This window comes from Myiozetetes cayanensis, unplaced genomic scaffold, assembly GCF_022539395.1.
Source record: "Myiozetetes cayanensis isolate MyiCay16 unplaced genomic scaffold, myiCay2020 scf18, whole genome shotgun sequence".
Lineage (NCBI taxonomy): Eukaryota > Metazoa > Chordata > Aves > Passeriformes > Tyrannidae > Myiozetetes > Myiozetetes cayanensis.
Window position 1 is genome coordinate 4,364,418 of NW_026087389.1, and position 10,972 is coordinate 4,375,389.

The 10,972-nt window shown below is 39.5% G+C and overlaps 1 long non-coding RNA gene across 1 annotated transcript in view; it reads left to right on the forward strand.

Moving 5' to 3' along the window:
• The window catches only part of LOC126638826 (uncharacterized), a 54,583-nt gene extending 47,705 nt beyond the window's left edge, over positions 1-6,878 (forward strand). Inside the window, exon 3 of the long non-coding RNA XR_007628695.1 lies at positions 6,762-6,878. This is a non-coding gene — a long non-coding RNA (uncharacterized LOC126638826). The remainder of the gene's footprint in view (positions 1-6,761) is intronic.
• The last annotated feature ends 4,094 nt before the right edge of the window (positions 6,879-10,972 follow it).

Here is a 10,972-nt window from a genome sequence, read left to right on the forward strand (position 1 = left end):
ACAGAGTACATATAATTATTCACCTTTCTATTTGCAAGGTCTCTGGATCAACAAAGAAAGCTCCATTACAAGCCCTACTTGGATCATAAAATTTACTGGGCAATGTCAGATTATATTCAGACAAGAATAATCCTATGTCTGCACTGATTTCTAACAGGGAGAAATCTCATCAGCCACTTCCATGAGCAGCCTGAGATGTGGCTGAGGACATGCTGAGGCTCACAGACCTCATGGCAGCATGGCCTGATGCCACCCTGTCTGCCTGACTGCAGTTTACATCCACATGAGTTTACTCAGGGTCAGTGTGTCTATCCAAAAAGCACGGGAGAAACCAGTCACTCACAGTCACTTCTGCTTCCTCCATCCTTCCCCTTTCCAGAGACCCATTAATCAGCTGGGTCAGCCTTCAGCCAGTTTCCCCCTTTTTTATACCGCTCTATGCCAAGATGCACATGCAAGCTTCCTTCAAAATTTGGTATTTCTTCATTACTTCAGAAACCAAGGACTATGACTCAACTGGATGCACATGAAGATATTTGACATGCAGAGTAATTTCATTAATAGACACAACTTTCTTATGCCTTTGTCAGTCTCAGTGTTCAACCAGTGGCTGACGATACCACCGAGGAAACCTTGGCAGATTTCCCCAATGAAAAAACACAGCAAACTCCTCACCAACAGTGTCCCCTACAACATCTTCTGCAGACTCAGTTCCAAACATTTGACTGACCTACAGCATCCCAAGAGCAAATCTGAAACACAAGGCTCCAAAAGGTGCCTGGAACCTTAGAGAGTCCCAAGTCTCCCTCAAACCATAGCGCTTCTTGGGAAGGTGACCTAAATTTGTCTGAAAGCAATGGATTATTATTATAAACTCTCCTGCCTGCTTCATTTAATAGAAGGAGAAAGTCATCCAGATGCCTCCCTGTCTAAATGAGTTCTCAACTTCCACTACATCCACTCATTTACCACTTCCTCTTTTTTTTTGCCTCTCAGAAACTCCCATTCCAACCACTTGGGTCTGCTACAGGAGCTGCTTCAATTCAGACCAGCACAGCTCAGCTCACCCAGTACGGTGCAGACATGATGCTCCATAAGGGGCAAAAAGATAAGCATCATGAAAATGCATGAGTGATATTGTCAGCACTTGTAGGGAGTTGTACACACAGATCTACTCAGTTAATAATGAGATGTGCACACCTTCTGTGCACCTCACTGAGCACACATTTAAGCATATGGCTGCTGAGATAGAATATATCCTGCCAGCCTTTTTTCTTAATTAAAGTTATGCAAGTTATGAAATACTTTCCTGTATAATAAGCTCTTATTCCTGTGGAGAAATTTCTATTTGTTTTTATCTCATTCTAGCTTCAAGGTTAATCTTAGTTTAAGAATCTCGCTCGCTGTGATAGCAACCTCGTGGTGCTGCAGCCTGATCCGTGTGTGGGGGGGTGTGTGCATCCTTTTGTTCCACGCTGAGGCTGGATGCCAGCTGAGCAACCTACCTGTCCTGGTTTGTCCTACAGACAATAACAATGGGTGCAGGTGACTGTGAAAATGGGATATGAAGGATATTGCCCAGATCCAACTGAGGGCCATTAAAAAAACCCCAAAGGGGCAGATGCAAAATTTGTGTCTTGTTTAGCAAGACAAGGCAAACGTGAGATATTTCACTTTCTGATCTGCTCAAAATGGGAATTTAATTCTGGAATCCTCAGTATCTATTTACTTATTTTATTATATGACTGCAGCAAGTGATAATTTATTCCAGCATGAAAAGAGACATTAATAAAGGAGAAAGAATAAAGAGCAAGACATTTAGATCAAATTAATATACATGAAATAAAACAGTAAAAATCCCTGCTTTATCCACAAATAAACTTTTTATGTCCTATATACTTTATGATGATTCTCATGTCATACCTTACATACGTATTGGACAAATATAGTAGCAATACTGAAATAATTGTTCACAGTAATAGGCACTAAAATGAATATCTGAATTATTTACATAAGTCCATCTTCCCTTGGACCTTTGGATCTGCAGTAATTTAAGATAATGGTTCAGCTTTTTCCTCTAGTTTGTCAGTATTATATTTTTACAATCTACAAAAGCCATTCTCTTTGCTCTTTTTTTTTTTTTTTTCCCCCCCAGGATTTGTAATGAGTAACATTTTACAGAAAGATTAAAAGCCACCTTTAAATGCACCACCAGTAGTGGTGATGGTGTTTTCTGCTCTTTCAAGTACTATGATAGTTATTACTCTCTATATCTGCTCTCAAATTCTTCTTTCCTTTTCTTTCCATGCATATTCCTCCTGACTCCCATCTCAACCTCTCCATTGCCTTTTCCTTTTTTTGACTATAGTCCTTGTACTGTCTCTCATGACAATCTCTTGCATGCACATATTTGCTTCAGCTCTCCTCTCATTTATTCCATTGGGTCTTGCACGGTTATCCACAAGGTTCTTCTTATGTGCTTCAAATCTGTTCTAAAATCACATTCGTGTGATGTTGTGGGTGGGAAAAGAGGTCCTGATGTGTTGTATGATGTTATAACAGCTCTGTCTTGAAAATATCCTCTCTCACATAATAGCCTCAATCACAAAGCCACTGAAATTCTTGTAAAATTCCTCCAGACTTCCATGTGTGCACAGGTGGACCCAACGTAACATTTTGTCTCTGCTTGTGACATAGAGGGGTACAAAGGACTTGAACACCTTGAAATGTTGGAGCACAAACTATCCTAACACTGGGGTGTTATTTATTAAGGATTTTTCTAAAAGAAAACAACATTTGGGGGCCAAAATGTGAGCTCTTTGTTACACATAAAAAGGGCTCTTTCTGCCTTATAGAGAGGGTGTGATTCAGTGCATCCATTGTATAACCCCATTTAACCGTCAAAAATGTTGCTGAGAACTAAAAGATAAAATATAGATCTACTGTTCATTTTTTCCCCCAGTTGATCTTTTGTGTTTGATCATAAATGCACATTGTGAAAAGATGTCTTATACCTCCAAGCTAAACACTGTTTGCTACTCATTAGTGATTTATAAATGATATTTTCTCCCTGGTGACATATCTTTTGATATGATTCTCTAATAATAACATCCACCAATATTAAAATAAGAACATCCCCATGTATTGTGATCACCTTCAACCACATTTCCTCACTAAAATTAAATTTTAGCACACCAACTGATATTGTATGCATATATTTGTCTACCATCATTATAAATCTCCTAAGGGTCTCTATAAAATGATAGTTTTGCCTCTTTGCAGTAATTCTACCTAATGCTCCAAAGCAAGAAACTAATTACATGCTGACTTTTCACTAACTTTGATCTTTCAAAACCCATACTCTGAAGTTTCTATAGGTAATCATATAATTACAATACACTAAGTGGGATGAAATTAGGCATCAACTTTTTTTTCTCTAAATAGCATTAACTCTTTTTGCAAATAAACATTTAATTTTAAAAATATTAATAATTTAGTTCCTCGCTATTTATGATATCCCAATATATAAGTTTTTGTACGTAAGATATCAAAAGAAAATCTAATTATATGCAATAATATTTATAACAAATGTCTTATTCTTGCACAGAGAGTTTCAGTGGAAGGGGCCATGCTAAGAATTCATGAAAAATATGTTTAAGGGAGGCCAAGGATAAACGATAGTGGTGTTAGGAAATTACTGATATTTCTCTGGGGAATATTTGAGTCTCTTGAAAAAATGACCTCATTTGTATTTTCCCAATGAATTGGTATGATATTTCCTGTTAGAAAAATTGAAAACAATTGTTGCTTTCAGCTGAACTACACTGCTATAGAAAGAAAAAATATCTTGGATTTCCTCTTTGAAAAATATAAGTTCAGCTTACTTCTATTTTCAAGCATAATCATAAGAAAGTTTGATTTTGTAAGGAAAACAAACATCACAGCCTTCCTAGACAACAGAGAAATAACTGTGCACTTCGAGTGTTTTCTCCCTTCCTATTTTCAACCTGCTATTTTAGCTCAGCAGTAAAACCATAAAATCCTCCCATCCAAAATGCCACGGCCTCCTCCCTGCTCTTCTTGCACACAAATGAGGACAAATACAAATTCCAACATGCACAAAGACAACTGGCCCCTGCCTCTCATTGGGGTGCACGCTTGTCATCTCTTCACAGGTGGGTGTCCCACAAGGTCTGGCTCACACCCCAGAGGAGGCAATGAGGAGCTAAATTAACTGACTTTCCTACATTTCATGCCCTGCTCCAAGGAAGGGACTGCTCAGCATGAGGAAGGGTGGCAAAACACCTCTCCTGGATGAGCACTTCAGTTGAAATGAGAGGGTCAAAACGATGCCTGGGCAGTGTCTGTGTGCTGGGAAGAGAAGAGGGATGCTCCATGGCAAACATTAAGCCCCAATCGCAATTCCCAGTGTGAGTGGGGGCCGTGGGGCTGAGCTGTGGGTTCAAGGGATATTTCCCATGGTGGCTCATCACGGACACGGGTCGGCAGATTTTCTGACACCACAGAGCAGCCGGGTAAGAGATGCAACATTGTGCCCTTTCCCTGCTGTTCCCTGCACCTACCGGGTCCCCCAAGCCCAGCCCCGAGGCTGAGAGACATCCTGCCCCGGTGCACAGCCTTCCTGGGAGAGTGGGGCACCCAAAATCACTGCCAAGCCTTTGGCAGCTCTAAAGTCACCCCGTGTGGAAGGGGCAGTGGGGCCAGATGCCTCCAACCCAGGGTGGCTTCACAGATGACTCAGCAGTGCCGAAAGGAAACACGTTGTTGGTGAAAACAGGCCTCTACCTTTACTACATCCCATATGTGCACCTTGTTTGTCTAATAGCACTCCAAACCGCAGAAAAATCTGAACACCACATTCACTTTAAAGCTGAATAAACAAAATTTGTTTTGACTTATCATCAATCATGCCATGTGATCACAGGGCATATTGTGTGCAAACGGCAGTTGTTTTATCTGGAGCTTCAACCTTTAAAAAATTCAAAACAGTAAAGTTGTTTATTTGACACCGGTCCTGACCCCCAGACTTTAGCACTGCATTCTGACAAAGTGAAAGAAAGAAAACACATTTTGCTGCTTCGTTGCTGTGACATAAAGGAAACCCGACTTCTCGGGAGACTTTTGACACATTCCTTGCATTTGAAATGTACCAATAGGAACTTTATCTCCTTCTCTTTTATTTTTCTAGAAACTGGAGGAAGAAAGGTGTTTACATGGTATTGCACATGGTAGCAACTCTCATTATGAGGATCTGCAGACGCACAGTATGTGCATTTAGCTTTGGGAATTGCATTACTTAAGAGCCCTGTGGTTAGAAAGATGAATTCAGACAGACAATAAGGAGTAACTGTTTGAAAGCCAAGCCACTTGCACAGACTCAGCTAACAAATGATAGGCTTGCAAATATTTTTTTCAGGAATCAACTTAAAAAGTCATTCCAAACCATCCTGAAAAAACCACAATCTTTTCCCCCCTTTGTTTCTTCTATCGATAAATAGATGTGAAGAGATTGCAACATAGTACTTGTATCTCATTTTGTGTTTACTTGTGTATCTGTGTCTCTCTGGAAGAGAGACAGTGTATTTTGTCTTCAGATGTCAGAAATGACAGAGCATCTAGAAAAGCTGCAGATCACTGAATAATATGTGGCCATTAAGTATGATAATTAAAGTTTCCTTCTTTTTTTAAACCTCTAAAATTAACATCATAATTCTCATCTAAGAATGAAGAGCAATTATACATCAGGAACACCTCAAACTTTCACTCCATTTTGTACAGGCAGTTTTGTGCTACTTAAACTTCACCATGCTTCACCATGGAAAATTTCAAATTCATCATATGGTCCTGAAAAAAACTAAATGCATTCATTCTCCTATTAGCTCCCTGAGCATGAAGGAAAACTGACTTATGGAGAGATGTTTAACTTAACCCTTCCATATGATAGCACTGTGCCTAAGGAGAAGGTCCAGGACTGATTTCTTCTCCAGACATCCTATTTTATCTTGGTTAAGTCTATTCAATTGTGTTTCCTCACATTTTAAAGATGATAAAAAATAATAATTAACTTCCAAATAAATATGATGTGATGCTATCTAGTGTAATGTTTCTAAAGTGGTTTGAAGTCCCCAGTTACAGGAATATGAGCCACCATAAATGTTCTCAGTGAAAGGCTTGCTGGGAGAAGTAATGTCTTTTATTAGATCAACTAACATATTTTAAAAACATGGACCTGCTTTTGGACACATGCAGGTTTGCTGCTTCCGTTTCAGCTCTGAAGAAGAACCCAGATAACCACATCTGTTGGTCTAATAAGGGTTATTACATACGTAAACTTCAACAAACCTGTTTCTGCAACATAAATAATCTGCACAAGGGTCTGTGCAATCTCAGACTGTCCCTGGGATCAACCAGTGCTGGACACTTTGGAGGCAGGTGAAACAGTGCTTGTATTGCTCTCTCATACTTTATTGAGTAAAGAGCTCATCAGTGCTTTCTATTTCACATCCCCAGTGAATGGCCTACACATTTTCTTTCTACTTGATCTTTCCTCTCACTTTTCAAAGTTGATGCTCACTTGCTTTTCAAATTCTTATGCATGTTTCTACCTTAGATTTCATTTACCTTGGCTTACGTGCAGCCCCTGGGGATTAAGCCTTACTGTGAACCGGTTGGCACAAATAACCTCTTGAACTCATCACATTAATCCCACTGATTTGTTTTTATCTTCTTGCTCTCTTCAGTGCTTTACCCTGTCACTGTATGGAGTGACTGCCATGGAAATGCAGCCCATCCACAGCAAGTGTATTGATGGACCTTCACCCAACAGGGTAAGGAATGAAGTCACTTATAAAACAGAGTAGGGAAAAAGCAAAATAGGGAAAAAATAAAACAGACTTTGTTTCCTCAAGACCAGGAGTCTTAATGTCTTCTTTCCTTTCTTTGTGCTGCCCTTGGGAGGAGAGGGAGAAGTGAGGCTGTGGAAGATGAGTTGTTTTCCTACCAAAAGCTGGAAGAAGCTCTATTCAAGATAATGACACACTGTTGGTCTAAGTTCGTCAGACTCACAGAAAACCTCCATTCCTCCCCCCCACAGATTGGTGTGGAGCTAATTGTATTTGGAGGAATAATTCTAATAAAGATGTGACCTTTAATGCCAATTGGTGGTTTTAATTTTGATTTGTAATCAGTCACCTCAGTGTGATCCCTTCTCGTGTGTGAGCAGCAGTGAGGCCAATGTGAATATTTACACACAAAAACCAAATATGGGCCCAGAGAGGCATCCCATGGGGCAAATGCATATATTGCAGATCTTAGAAAGAGATTTGTACATTACTGGATTCTGAAGCGAATAAAAGTGCATAAATTCCTAGGAATCAAAGATAAGTCAAAGGGAAGAAAAGGCATTCACAAGTAGAAAGCAACCCCCATAGCTCATGAATAGCCTAATTATGAGAGAGCCCCACAGGCAAATGCAAAGTTACCAAGACAATTACCTTTGGAGCTCACAGAAGGGTCAGACACTACCCTCAGAATATTATCTTCTGTACCACAGCACCTGGGTCCTGTACTTTACAGTGCCATTCAAAATCACACCAAGGGACAGTCCAAGGAGGCAAGAGCTGAGAGGAACTCAACATGGACATTGCTGTAATGCTTGTGCATTTGAGAATCAGGTGCCTTTTCTCATTGTGAGGATTCTCTTGACACAGCCACACTCAAAATCTGTTCTACTTCTTTTCCTGAAATTCCCTATTACAACCATAAAAAGCCATTAAAGGCTCCTTGTGGCATTCAGGACATGACAATGCTGAGAGAAATGGTATCAATAACACCTTGTGGCAACAAGATTTTGTGATGCTGGAGGTGTCACCTTCCTGCCAAGACACAAACCCCTGGTTTCCTCAATTTTGTGAAAGAAAAATCAAGTTTTCTCTCCCATCTACAATACAGGAAAAAGCACCCATTCATCCTGGAGTTAAGAATATGCTTGGAACTGTAATGGCAATTTCACTGCTTGGCCAAACATAGTTTAGCAGAATTTGCAACATACACCAAACTGTCTGGAGTCAACAATATGCCAGAAATGGACACAGAAGTGAAGTGCACTGAAGGAAGATCCTCAGACATAGAGATTGGCTCAGAAGGAAAAGGGAAAGAAATAAGCTTTGCCTGTCATCCATGGACCTTAACTTCCTTTTCAAATACAATCTGACCTGACGTAGTCTGCCTTTTCCTTTCCCCATTTGCTCCAGCCAGTCTGAAATTTGCTCTTACTCCCACTCCTACCTCCTCTTCAACCTCCCTTTCCAAAGGCTCTGGCAATATGAATTTGCTTTGGGAAATTTGGTCCTTGCTTTACTTCCACAGCTGCACCAACCAACCTGTGACCACCTGGCTCTGCTGATAAGACTATGGAGAATAAATATGACTGTATGAAGAGTTTGGCTGTCTAATACTGCTCTTCTCTTCATAGAAATGCCCTTCATAACCTGAGCACTAAAGTCATTATGCTCGTCTCCAGATCACTTAACAGGGCTCATCTCTTTTACAATGCTAAGAAGCACCACCTGCTAATTAAAGGTACAATACGGTCTCTTTAAATCCTTCTCAGATTTAATATCACATGTATATTCATGTGCTTAAAGGATATATGCACTCTTGCATTTCTGCATATTTCTGCCTCTCTTTAGATACTGCTTTTTTGCCTGAGACTATGAACATCTAATTGATGCCCTGCACTACTTTCATGAATGCAAGGAAAGGAGAAAAATTCCATTTATACCTATGTCCCCTGCACGTTTGTGTGTACAGAGCTGTCTTCCACTCTGGAGTGGATAGAGATCAGAGGCGCTTTTTGATCTGCCTCAGTAGTATATAATGCAACAACCAGTGGTTTGAGCCCACTTCAAGGGGCTGAACCTTCTTGTAGCTAAATACACCTGAGATTACAGAAAGCTAAATGCTCAGGTCATTCCTGTCACACTCGGGGGCAAGGCAGGAGCACACTGATGTTACTCTGTGATCAGTGAGGACACACAGGGCTGTCCTGGGATCTGGTGCAGCGCTGATCATGTCTTTTATACACCACAGTAGAAGCGTTGTTCTGGATTAACAGTCCATTAGGAGGAGTTCAGGATGGGAGTGTGTGAAAAGACAGAAGAAAAACCTTATAAGCTGAAAATGAGGCTTGCTAAGCTTATGAACAGAATAATGTAATGTATTTTCCTGCAATAAACTGAAGATTTCTACTCCATGGTCCTACAGTTCCTAAGCATAAAGTTATCTCTTTTTTTTACTTAATAAAGAAGACCCATTTATCCTATTAGACTGTAGCCTGTTTTCCTATTTACTGTGTTGAGATCCAGGAGCATCATATGGTTTTGAAATAGGCAGTTTAATCGGATTCAGAATTCATTTCAGAGAGAATCTAGACTGAGTCAGTATATGTGGTTTTAACTAAAATAATATTTTGTTAGGCTCTAATACGATGTTAATACCCATATGAGACAGGGTAATACCATTCAGTGTTCATCTTAATTAACTAACATTAACTATCATTAGACTTTTATATGGTACAATGCACATTACTCCATAACTTCAACACATTGCATACAGCTAGATTATAATGCATAATATCAATCATGGTTTTCTCCAAGCTTTCTTAGCACCTAGCTTTGATTTTAAAAGTTAAGGTCAATGTTAAGTGTTACACTTCAGCTGAAAAAGTTAAAATCAATGTTAATTAACAATGTTAATTAAATGTTAATCAGTTAAATGAAAGCATTTTTCATCCATTTCCCCGATAAATTGTGGTCAGGTAATCTTGCATACATTGTTTCAGATGTCACATGAATGTGTCATCACCCTTGGGATGACTACGAGGGAAGTCCAAGACAAGCACTCTTGCAAAGATAAAACAAATTGCTTATCTCGGTACAAAGGCAACTAAATTGCACTGGAAATCCAGGCTGATGGATTGGAAATTAAAGGCACAGCAAGGCAATGCTGCCATTGCTAGTCTCGATGATGACCACAGTGCTATCCTAAGTCTGAGAGGTTACAAGAGGTTACAGACATGGGCAATCAGAGTCTGCACTGCTCCAGCAAGGTTATGCATCAGAGCAGGGAAAAAGGGAAGGATACAGAATACTTGAACTATACAACTGCCATATCCTGAGTTTATCACGTCAGTGGGCACAGTCTAGTACACTTTCCTAAAGCTGACAGAAGTTTTCATTCAAGTTCAAAAATTTTGTGTATAGTACTGTAACTGGTGTGTGTATATATATACACACACATATATGTGTATCCTGTGTGTATATATAAATATGCACTATTGTATATAACGTATATGTATTACAGACTAGGAAATTTTAAGCAAGACATAGTTCTTCAAATGCCTTAAAGATATTGCTTACAATTAATTGGATTTGAAATTTATGCTCCAGCTGGATTTCAGTCAAACCCACAGTTCCTTGCATGTTACTGAGATGGTTCTTTTGGCTGAGAACTAAGGATCTACCCTGTCATGTAAGAAAATTTATTTAAAAAATAAAATAATAAAGCAGTGACATAATTGACTGTGGATATCAGCATTTTGCATGCCAGTGAAAATCAATATTTAAAGTGTGGTTCCACTTTGAAAAAGGTCTATATAAATATATTGTGTCCTCCTCATCAGATCTGTCTGGCTATGTGTTCAGGGAGACAAATCCTGTTTCTGCTGACCAAGTATTATCCCTTCTCTTGTCTTTCCCTTCAATTGGTAGTGAAAGGAAAATGCAAATAAAGAAAACTTAGCACTTTTACAAATCCCCCATGAGTGATGGCTTTCTGGTAAGTTCATAACAGTGGTTCAGTTTGGCCTGATGTGAACACCAGGTGAAACTTTGGCTTCCTCTCTTCTCATGCAGTGACCAAATCTTCATCGACTAGTTATTTGTTAAAGTTT